General features: G+C 43.1%; 1 pseudogene; it reads right to left on the bottom strand.

Moving 5' to 3' along the window:
- Window positions 1-223: 223 nt before the first annotated feature.
- On the bottom strand, window positions 224-367 carry LOC113581752 (annotated as a pseudogene).
- Between the last annotated feature and the right edge of the window lie 11,678 nt (window positions 368-12,045).

The following is a 12,045-nucleotide window of genomic DNA, read 5'->3' as shown; positions in this document are numbered from 1 at the left end:
GAGCTGGAGCTGGAGCTGGTGCTGGTCCCCCACGCCGGCAGCTTCCTCTGTCCTTGGAGGTCCTCCCCCTGCTGGCCTCGTTGTTGTCATTGTCCTCGTCGTCAGGATGAGCTGGGGCTAAAACAAACAAAAAACACCATAAAATGCTAAAAATCAAATAAAACAATAAAAGAGACCAAGGGATCACATGCGGAACCAGAGGGCAAGCGTCCTAGATCTGCACATAAGATCACCCTTGGCCTCACTAAAAGCTATTAAAAAGCCCAAGCGCAGCAGCGTTCTCCACAAGCGTAAAATCTGTTTGTAAAATCCGAACTGATAAGAACATATACTACACTTGATCTTAGCCAAAAGGCCGAGAAGCGATGAAAATGAATATCATTTTTGGGGGAAGCTATAGTCATAATCAAATGAATGGTATAAAAAACAATAATGCATGGGAAAAAGCCAAAAGCAATAATATCTCAACAATATAATATATTGTTTAGGTATATACTGTATATATTGTTTAGGTATATACTATTTATATATTGTAATATATTATATATTTTAATAATTACATATATGTCCATACCTGTCCATTCCTGTTTATACCTGAGGCCTTGGATACTGTCAAGCACAGATTACCAGTTCTGGCTGCCCTCTGAAGTGAAGAGAGGGTCTGAAGCATGAAAAGCTGGACAGCTCCAGACCCTGACATGGTTCACAGCTACTGGATGAAGAAATATGAAGGCATAAAATCTTCTGTCCCAGTCCAGCAGGCTTCAAATAAAACTTAATCACTTTTATTATGACATCACTGAACAACCTCTATTGACCCATGACCCTAGCATTCGTTGGTCCATGACACCATCACTCACACATCTCTCCTGAGTCATCATCATTATCTCTTTATACAATTCACACCCCCACTCTGCACTTTACTTACCAGAACTGGATTCCACAACTTATATATTTATAGCTTTTTTGAAAAAATAAAGTGAAATAAGGTATATGTTAATATAATATATAATATAATATAATATTATAATAATATATAATATTGTTTCTCAGCCTTTTGGCTAAGCTCAAGTGTGGTGTCATTTTTGATACCACAAGCTTGATTTTATTTGGTGGGATTTTGTTCTTATTCTCTTTGTTTTTAGGCCCAGCTCGTCCAGGCCAGAAGAAGCAGCCCCTGGAGAAGCCACAAGATCTCAGCGGCGTCATCGGGTTTGAGGTCCTGTGGAGGATCTCCGGTCCGGATCCTATGGTTGGAGGAGAACAGATGGAGGCCTCGGAGCCCGAGGGGACTACCTCGGTGGGAGCTGGCTTGGGAGCAGGAGGTGGAGGCCTGCTCAATACGGCCAGGTTCCACTGGGGGAACCCGGAGGACAGGACCCCCTTTACAGAGAGGGTCCCGTTCATACTGGAGGCCCTTTTCGGTGCTCTGGGGCTGATGCCGGGGGACCTCATTTGTGCCTAGCGGAATGGGCCCCTGGGGTTCTACAACGTCACGGTTTCCTCCACGGAGATCTACCGTCGGGTCCTGGAGTGGAGGGTGGAGCTCCAACGCCACCCCGTGAGCAATCACTACATAGTGGAACCTCTGTGGGATGGGAACCGGCATATGGCGACCACCCACATGTTTAATCCCCACGTGCCTACAGATCTTATCCGCAGGTTCCTCCAGCAGTTTGGTGTCGTACATCCAGGGGAGAGGATGGTCCGTGATGAGCTGGGAGTTTGGAATGGGCACCGCCAATTCCAAGTGACTTTTAAGGAGGAGGGTAAGGGGGTGGGTGCACCCCCCAGCCCATTCATTCTTGGCGGTAACCGGGGGGTATCTTTTTTATAGGGACCAGCCGGTCTTCTGCAGTAGCTGCCGGGGCCACGGGCATAAGACAGAGGACTACCTGGACATGATGTGTTTGAACTGCCTGGACAGAGGACATATGACATGGGACTGTAAGGGTCCCTGCAGGTGCCAGGAATGCTGCGGCGAGGGGCATTTGGCCCGCTCCTGCCCTAACCAAGGGAGGACTTATGCTGCCGCGGTGGTTAGGGGCGGAAGCGGAGGAGCCGCGGCCCCTGAGGTGGTTCCAGAGAGCCCACGGCTGGAGGAAGGGGCAGGACAGGCGAGACCGGAGGAGGAGGCAGCAACCCTGGGAGGTGGGGGGGGGACGGAAATGACTCCCTCAACTGTCCAGTCTTCTTCCTTTCAGGAAAATGGTTCTTCGGAGTCCGGGCAGTCCCAAGCGGAGAAGGTGGCCCCGGCAGCAGTCTTATGGAAGTGTGTGAGGACTGGCCGAAAGACCCCCGGGGACTGTCCACTTGTAGCCAAGGCGAGGAGGGCTTGCCAGATGGAGGAGGCGGTGCCCAGAGGCCCCCCATCCTCTACTCCCAAGCCAAACAGTACGGGGAGTTTCCCGTCTATCTCCCCCTTGGTGATTGACTTGGATACTATGGAGGATAGCGAGGGGAAGAAAGCAAGGAAGTCAGGGAAGAGGACAGAAGTTGTCTTTTAGAACAACACGGGTTTGTAGGCATGAGGGATAAATAAGAGGGGGGTTCTTGTTTTAGCAATTTTAAATGATTTTATGGGTTTGGTGTATTTCATGCTTTTAAAATCCTGCAGACATTTTGTATTTGATGAAGTTTTTTAGCCAAAATAGGGAGGGGCGTTTTTTCTAGTATTTTAGTATTATTAGTGTTTTAATATTTTAAGTTGTAAGATTTTGATGTATTATTTGTAGTTTGATTATTTAATGGTTTTGGTGTGTTTTAAAAATTTGAAAGGCAGTTTCTTTGTGTGGAGTAAGTGATGTATGTGTTTTTGTTGAAATTAATGGAATAAAGTTTGAATAAAATATGATAATATGCATATCAGCCGGCTGATACTCTGAAGGATCTCTAGAAAAGGATTTTGTCCTCCAAGGGTTCGGGGCCCCTTGGTTATATGCCTGTACTCTCCAGAGGGGAAGAAGGAGGAACCCCCCCAAAGAGAAATCCTGTTTTGTTTTGTTTTTAATAACATGGGTTTTAGAGGTTTTTGGGGGTTGGAGGATAAATTGGAGGGGGTTCCTTATTTTAGGTTAGCCTTTGTATTTTAATTAAAGATGTGTGGTTTTTAGTTATTTTTAAGTAATTGTAGTCTCTATTTGTGAGGAATCTGCAGTGTTTGGATGTGGTATGGGGACAGATAATGTTGACTGTGTCTGTAGAGGTGTTTACTTGTGTTATTTGTTTATTTATGAGTATTGAATCTGCTCATTGAACAATTTGTATTAATATTGCATGATTTGATAATTGTATCTTTTTGAATTGGAAATAAATCATTGAAAAAAATGTTAATATGCATCTAATCTGTACTTTGTTGGCATATATTGCATATTTACATACTGCGAGGGACTAAGCACCAGGCTTGCCACTCACCTTCACACCTGTGTTAAAGTGATGTCATAATAAAAGTGATTTAGTTTTATTTGAGTTTCCCAGCATTGCATATGTTGTGTCAGAGACAAATTAGACAATGATTAAATGGAATGAATTTTCAAGTGCTTTCATTTAAATTGTCGCTGACAGTACAACTGACCCTGTTATTACCCCTCCCAGATAAATAAATAAATAAATAAATAAATAAATATATATATATATATATATATATATATATATATATATATATATATATATATATATATATATATAATTCATTTATAATCAGCCTGAACTCCCACGTCTCCCAGCAGCTCAGAAATCTGACAGGTGATTTCTACACAAAAAGAAATTAATCACAGTCGTGTGCAGTGGCGTTTTTATATTTAAATAAATGGTAGGCAACCAACCATATCAATACATGGATTACACACCCGGAAAACCAGTACTCTCTTGCTACTGATGTGTGTTAGCTAACCTAGCATGTCATGCTTCCTGATTGAAGGACGACACGTTGTCATTAGAAGTGTTTTATGAAGCCATGTATCATTCTGTGTCCTTCTAGCAGGTCTCGTACACATACGCAGAGAGAGAGAGAGAGAGAGAGAGAGAGAGAGAGAGAGAGAGAGAGAGCGAGCGAGCAGCAGCAGCAGCAGCTATATTCCAGACCATGACTCTCGTCACCATCTACGTTGTAATAATCGATCCAGCACAACAATATGGCCAATGCACGGATCAGCACTCAGCAAAGTCGAGGACTCACTTGAAGCTGCTCTGACGTTTTACAACCGTCTCAGAAAGACTTTTCAGATCTTTGTGATCTGTCTTTTATAACCAAGTAGCATATCCACGAAAATAGCAGATACTGGACTTGCTTCTTTTTGTATTCTTTTGCTAGCTGTTGGCCACTTTTCTTCGAATTGCACTTCAGATTAAATTGGCAGTTACTTTAACCAAATATTTGAGAGATGACACTATACCGTGGCTGTTGGACTCCAGAGCACTTTAGTTTGGTCTGAAAATTAAGGGTTTCCAGCCTGTGTTCCAGTATGAAAACCACTTCTTTCACTTTCTTCTAGTTAGCTGGCGGCTAACTAACTGTAAAATGGTAACTCTGGGTAACTAACCGTCGAAGTCAAGCCAGTGTGTGTTGGTTACCACTCAGCTATGGCCTGTATGAGCTTACGTTAGTGCCAGAATGTTTAAGAAGATTTAAGTGCGTGACAGAGACCGTCACCTAGGAAGGTTAAATGGGGGCTCTGGCAGAGAGCTGGCTCCTTAATCCAGTGGTCAGAGTTCATTACATTTACACCATTTAGCTGATGCTGATTTACAATTATGACTGAAAACAACTTGAGTAATTGAAGGTTAAGGGTCTTGCTCAGGGGCCCAACAGTGGCAACCTGGTGGTAGTGGGATTTGAATTGGCAACCTTCTGACGTTGCTAATTATGTTAACCACTGAGATAACACTGTCGCATGCTCATGTTTACGTCCTGTGGATTGAACAAGGTGTGGCAACTCAAGGACCATGGGATTGTTTCCCAGGGACCACACTTCCTGTTGTACTGATGAGCGTCTACCCACTTCTGTAAATGCAAAACTTTCACTTCTAGACCTAATAAAGGCAACTTTGACTTATCGAGTTAGCTATCAGACTGCTTAGCTGCATTCATCAGAGACTGTCTCTGGCACTCTTATCCACTGTTTTCTTTTTGATTTATCTCTGCATAAAAATATACATTATTCTCAACACAGTCAAACCATAATTATGGGGTCTTAAAGATTTTGGGTGTCAACAATATAAGCTTAGCATCTATAGACAATAAACAATTTATACCAATATGATTCATTGAAATAATTTACATACACAAATCAATTGGAATGTTACTTCACAGTTATACTTACTTTGCATAAAACTGAGCAAAACCAAAATTTGTCACGTCACCCCATCACTGTCACTAAATTGCACTGCAAGTCACCTATTCTCAGAGGAAATGGATTAGTGTCTGACAAACAGATATACAAACAGTTGTGAAGTAAAGTCATTTGGATAGGAGGTTGTATCAGTTTTTCTGACATGTGGCTAATTGTGATAGCTCATTGATAGCTATAACATTAGGCCAAACAGCCAAAAAAGCACTGAGACACTTCGGAATGAAGATGAGCTGGATGACCTGCCAATTAGCCAATGTCCTACTAGTTAGCTGTAATCCCATGTTTGTAGTTTCCTGTTCTGTATATATTGTTAAATGAAATTGAGCACTGGAAAGACATAACATAAATTAAAGATGGGTTAATAGTGCCGTACCCCCAGTTCTTTGAAACACTGAGTGAAAAGGTCCATCTACACCTGTGCCTGAACTGTAGAAGCATTCAATTGCACCAAGTCCTGCATGACAGACAGGACCACCAGTCCAGTGCTTTGGGGGCCCTACCCTCTTCACAAGCATATGTTACACAGTAAAGGCAGTGCCTGGCACATCCTGTGTGAGAAGACCAACTGTAAACACCCAATAGGAGCACATGGGACACTTTTTAGAGGGGAGAACATCAACAAGCTTGTCACTCTTGATGAAAATCACAGTTTTGTCCTCTTACATCTGGGGGGCTCACACAGGATAATGTACATTAAAAACGAGAAACCCAAGTTTGCACCTTTTCTCCCCCTGAAGAAGATCAATAGATCAGTAGGCTGAAGCCTATTGAACACCATCTTGTGATGCATGGAACAGTACGTTTTTCATATTGCATTCCTACAGAAACATACTTTCCCATTGTGCTCTGTGCACTCTCCAACATGGCTTCCTCCCACCACTCTGGTGGTGATCAGGTTGAGTTTGTCTATGATGTGGGGTAATGAAAAAAATTAAATTCCTCATCGTATCTCTGCAGATACATATCTGGGAACCTTATTCCATCATCCATCTGATGCCACCTTCTCATTTCATGTCAAATCATGTCTTGCAGGGAAAGCCTTAGCAATATTGTTCCCATTGTCTGTCACTTTGGCCATAAATTTGTGTCATATTTTATTCTCTGCATGCATGTCATTGATTTTTACAGCATGGACAGCAAACATCTTCCACCATCATGCCATTTCCTCAAAAGACAAATATTACAAGTCTAGATGTAGTAAAGAATGTTTTTGAACACCCACCTGCAGGATAGGATTAACCCTCTGCTGCATCTCCTGCAGTTGGCATACAGAGCAAACAGATCTGCTGATGATGCAGTCGGCCTAGCCCTGCACTCAGAGCTCCAGCATTCTGATAGTCCAGGGACGTTCCAGTTCTGTTTAGGGAATTCTGCTCAGCTTTAAACACCATAGTGCCAGAGCTCTTTAAGGTCAAACTATCCAGACTGTCAGGTCCATATCACATCTGCCAGTGGATCATGGATTTCCTGACAAACAGGACTCAGCAAGTGCAACAGCAGTGTCACGAAACACATTGCCGAGGCTACAGCTGGGCCCTCTCTCCCTGGAGTTTAGTCACTTCCAGCCACTGCCTGCTGGTAGTGAAAATCAGCACAACCAGACATGCTAAAAAGGTTTTTCCCTAGAGCTACGGTGCTCATTAACTGCAGTAAACACCTTGTACTCTAAACTGAATCTCCAAAGCCCCAGTACTGTTGCCCAAGCTGTGGCTATACCACCTCTGCACACTAATGCAAAACTGTAAAAATGTTCAAATGATTCTATAATAGGCTGTAAATTTTGTTTGTTATGTTTTGTTATGTTCTTTCCTTATACCCAAACATATATTCACATATGTGTATTTTTCTCTATTCTTCATTTTATCTTTTGTATTTTAATGTTGTAGTTCTATTTAAAATACTTCTTAATTAGTCTTGGGTACTTGTCCAGCCTTGTTAGTACATTACATTTCAGACGTGTGTACATTCCAACGAGACTCAGGTAACATACTTGGTCAAATAACTGTCAGTCTTTCACTCATGCATAACAGTTTTGCTACCATTGATTCCTTCTGTCTTCTACACAAAGCCAGGACACTCAAGCAAGGAAGTTCAAGATAAGAAATAGATTGAATACCTTTGATCACAGATTCAAATAGCAGCCTATTGAGTGTTTATAAGATGTACTGCACCCAAGCCCAATTTTATATTGTTTGAAAGGATGTGAGGCCTCTTCTTGTTTCTGTTCTTGCAGAGCAGGAGATGTAATCTGTTCTAGTTTGTCTATGTCAAAGGGGTCACCTCTGTCCTGTAGTGAGAAGAAAAGAGGAGAGTGGGTGTTTACACAAGAGGTGAACAGCTCTACTAGCTGCCTGTACCTGGAATGGAAGCCATCTGAATCACTCCTTTTTCCAAAAGAGGATATTTCCTCCACCTTGAGCAGAGCTCTCCTCAGTCTGAGAGAAAATAACTTCACCTACACATAGGAGAGGGGGGTGTGAGGTTGCATCGAACTGGAACTTGTAACCGTTGGCTGTCGTTTTGAGCACCCAGTAGGGGGCTGGCATGGTTTAACAGGCTTGTTTGTGGTCTGAATGCCTTCCAGTGAAGTCAGGAGGGGGGCCGTAAATACTAGAGCCCATATGAGGTGCAACACTGCCACCTAGTGACAAAGCTGGTGGCAACATGAGGAGTTGCTGAGAACACTATCACTCCCAGCAGCTGGTTTTTCACATCAAAATCATTCTGGACTTTAGTCTTTAGTGGAAATGTGGAGTGGTGTTGTGCCAATGGTGTGGTGCTACTGCTTGTGCACTTTTCAGAACAGTGTCTTGTAACAGCATCCTGAGTGTCATCACAGTCATGCAGACAGTGTGGGTCGCAGCTACTGAAAATCCATTAGTACTTTTGTTTTGCATTTTAAAATAACACTACCACTGTGCTTTATATTGTGAATGACAAATTAGTAACAGTGAGTCTTGGCTTGGTCACTATAATGCATAAACATGCTATTTGGAGTGCCCACACCTGCCTGTGTTGCTGCACATGTGTTCTTACAGCCCTGGTCAAAGGACCTTTACCCAGGGCTTGAGTGAAGAGTTAGGCTGCTAGCTTTGGCTCTTGATGCAAAGCTTAGACATGCCAGAGCCACATTGTGCTCTACGTGTGGGAGCTGGTAAAGTCTGTGTGGGAGGAGCTGGTTAAGCCCCATGTAGGAGGGGCTTGTGTGTGTGGGAGGCAGTGGATATGGCATTGCATGTCTAGGCAGGCAAAATATCAGTGTCTCATCATCTTTGTTCTACTGCATGAGAGCTACAACTGGACAAAAGAAAGTATGACCCAGATCCACAGGGGCATCTAACCCAGACCCACAGGGGCTGCTGACCCAGATCCACAGGGACATCTGACCCAGATCCACAGGGGCATCTGCAGTGTGACCTTTTCTCACTGTCTGGCAGACCTGAGAGATTGAACCAAAGGACACATCTGTAAGCAGGTAAGAGTCTTTATTGTCATTATATGTGTGTATAACAACGTTTCTCTGACAGCCTTCCCAAAGCATCAGAACATACATTTACAAAATTAAATGGTCGGTAGAATGGCATTACAGTTTAAATTACAATTTTACACAAACAGCAGTGAGTAGACTACAATATACGTAAGGGAGTACAGAAGGCAGTCTGAGCAGCAGAAGTACAAAATTATTGTAGTATGAATAAATAAATATCGCAGTGAAGTGGTGATGAAATTGCTTGTACAAGAGGTGTTATAGACAAACACTCTGATTAACAGTTAGGTGCAGGTTGTGCCTTGTACATCATGCACCTTTGGACAGTCAGTGAACACTCACTTTATACATGCGGGTTCATTCACAACACAGAGTGTCATGGAGCAATTGCAGGACTGGCCCCTTTTCCAGCTGCTTGCTCTTGTCCTTCGTATGCACAGCCTGGTAGGCCAATCAGAGCGACGAGATTCTCCCCACAAGGGAGCAGGCTCTGCAGGGGGGTTGTTAAATAGGGGCAAGGAAACAATCCATTTTCATAGGAAGGACAGGCTTGGGTGGTGCCAGCAGACCTGGGAGCTCCTAACCTTTTACTTTCAAACCAAAGAGGTTGTGCTTCATGTAGAGTGGGTCACTCTAGTGGTGTTTTATGTGTTTTTGCACATGCAGGGAGGACAGGAAAGAGCTATTTCCCACAGCAGAGGGAGGGCCTAGTTTACCTTCACCTCTCCTGGTCAGCAGAGTTTAACAGAGCTGGCGAGTCAATGTTGAGATGAGCAACAAGTCGTTCACCAACCTTAAGGAGAATAGTAAAAACTGTGAATTATTGACACACCTTAATAGTATCTTTCTCATGCCTATGGATGCTTTATAATCAACATTCCGCTTTTACATTTAATCAACACACACCGGTGAGAAGCAACAGCCAATCACACACAACATACTCTCAGCCAGAAACTACAGCTTCCCTGGGGATATTGGGCATAGGCAAGGGGAAGGAGGATAGCACCCAGGACAGAGCGCCATCCATCACTGGGCATACAGACACACAGTCATTCACACACACTCACACCAGGACAAACATCTGGTGGAGGTTGATCCAACAGGCTAACGACCATGTTTTTGGACAGTGGGAGAAACCTGGAGACCCTGGAGGAAACCCCCACGGACATTGGGAGAACAAGGAAACTCCACTCAGAAGGGGACACCAACCTGAGACCTTAGTGCTGAGAGGATAACATGCTAACCAGCAAGTCACCATGCTGACCAAAGCAGGATAACCTCATAGACTCTTCATTCTGTCCAGAAGTGAGGCAGGGATCAGCTTGGTCAGCATATCTGAGCCTGTCTAAACTGTGAAGTTACTGTAGTGTCCCCCACAGTAGCCGTGCTGATCAGAGTCAAAGATTTGGGAGGCAGCTACTTTAAGTCTATGGCACAGAGCCTTGATAGGTAAAGCAAGGCAATTGCTGAAGTATTCCAGTAAAGCGATAGTTTCCTGTCTGTGTTTTACTACCAAGCAAATGACGCAAAAGGGACAAGTATCACCATAAGCAGCCAGACAGATCCATGATTGCTGGTTCACAGAGAACAAAAGGGTTAAAGGGTTTAGACATGCCAATAGAAGCTAATTACTAATAGTGGTAAACACAGGTGGGTGGGCTGAAATTAGCCTGGGAAATCCAGGAAGGAAGCAGTGATGTTAGCAAAGATAACATGAATAGGCAGCTAAATCTGCAAGATTAGAGATTAGTGAGTTAAGCAATAGTACTAAAGTGACCGTATTTCCTTGGATAATGACATGTGGTGGAGGTTGATCCAACAGGATGTGTCCTTATATGGACATTTGTAAGTAAGTCAAAGACAAATCTGGCCAAGTCCACATCAGTATGTTGAGGGCATAAAAAGTGAATGTCTACTGACGATTGAAGCACAGCCATGTTTTTTATACCCGCAGGCAGGGCGAGACCTCCCTCATGTCCATATATTGCTGAAATCCACAAATATATTAGCTAATTAAGGATATATTACTCAGGTTCTAACTATGTTTGACTGTTAGCTCACTAACTAGCTCCTGCACTACATAGCTTATGCTACTGACATTAGATGTTAATCAAATCGCTCAATAATATATGTATCACATCTTACAAGCGCATTATTTGTGTCTCTTTAAAACAAACTAAAACAAACTATATAGCATTTAATATACATACCAACAGATCTTACAGCAAACATGGACTGGCCATTTTCAAATGAACCCAATACTTTTGTACCATAGCATTAAGCAATGTGAAGAGTGCATTAACTAGCTGACTCTAAAGCAACTGAAGGCTTGGCAGTGGCTTTGCAACCAGAACTCTTAACTACAAAGAAAAACTGTGTGAGTATAACACTTGTTATATCACATGACACTATTAATCCCAAGGGTACGGAAAGGTCACAGATTGAGCAATGCAGTGGATTTTGGTAAACTGGAGGTTGCTGTGAGCAGCAGGTGCCTTAGATACTCTTGCTGTCTGTTTTCGCAGCCAGCACAGAAAAGTGTCATACCATGTCATACCATGTAGCCCAGTAAAGTGCCTATGTCATACCATGTAGCCCAGTAAAGTGCCTATGTCATACCATGTAGCCCAGTAAAGTGCCTATGTCATACCATGTAGCCCAGTAAAGTGCCTATGTCATACAATGTAGGACAGTAGAGTGCCTATGTCATACAATGTAGGACAGTAAAGTGCCTATGTCATACCATGTAGCCCAGTAAAGTGCCTATGTCATACAATGTAGGACAGTAGAGTTCCTATGTCATACAATGTAGGACAGTAAAGTGCCTATGTCATACAATGTAGGACAGTAAAGTGCCCATGTCATACCATGTAGGACAGTAAAGTGCCCATGTCATACCATGTAGGACAGTAAAGTGCCCATGTCATACCATGTAGCCCAGTAAAGTGCCCATGTCATACCATGTAGCCCAGTAAAGTGCCTATGTCATACCATGTAGCCCAGTAAAGTGCCTATGTCATACAATGTAGGACAGTAAAGTGCCTATGTCATACCATGTAGCCCAGTAAAGTGCCTATGTCATACAATGTAGGACAGTAGACTGCCTATGTCATACAATGTAGGACAGTAAAGTGCCTATGTCATACCATGTAGCCCAGTAAAGTGCCTATGTCATACAATGTAGGACAGTAAAGTGCCCATGTCATA

Source organism: Electrophorus electricus, chromosome 2 (assembly GCF_013358815.1).
Source record: "Electrophorus electricus isolate fEleEle1 chromosome 2, fEleEle1.pri, whole genome shotgun sequence".
Classification (NCBI taxonomy): Eukaryota; Metazoa; Chordata; class Actinopteri; order Gymnotiformes; family Gymnotidae; genus Electrophorus; species Electrophorus electricus.
This window is presented reverse-complemented; position numbering and strand designations above follow the sequence as displayed.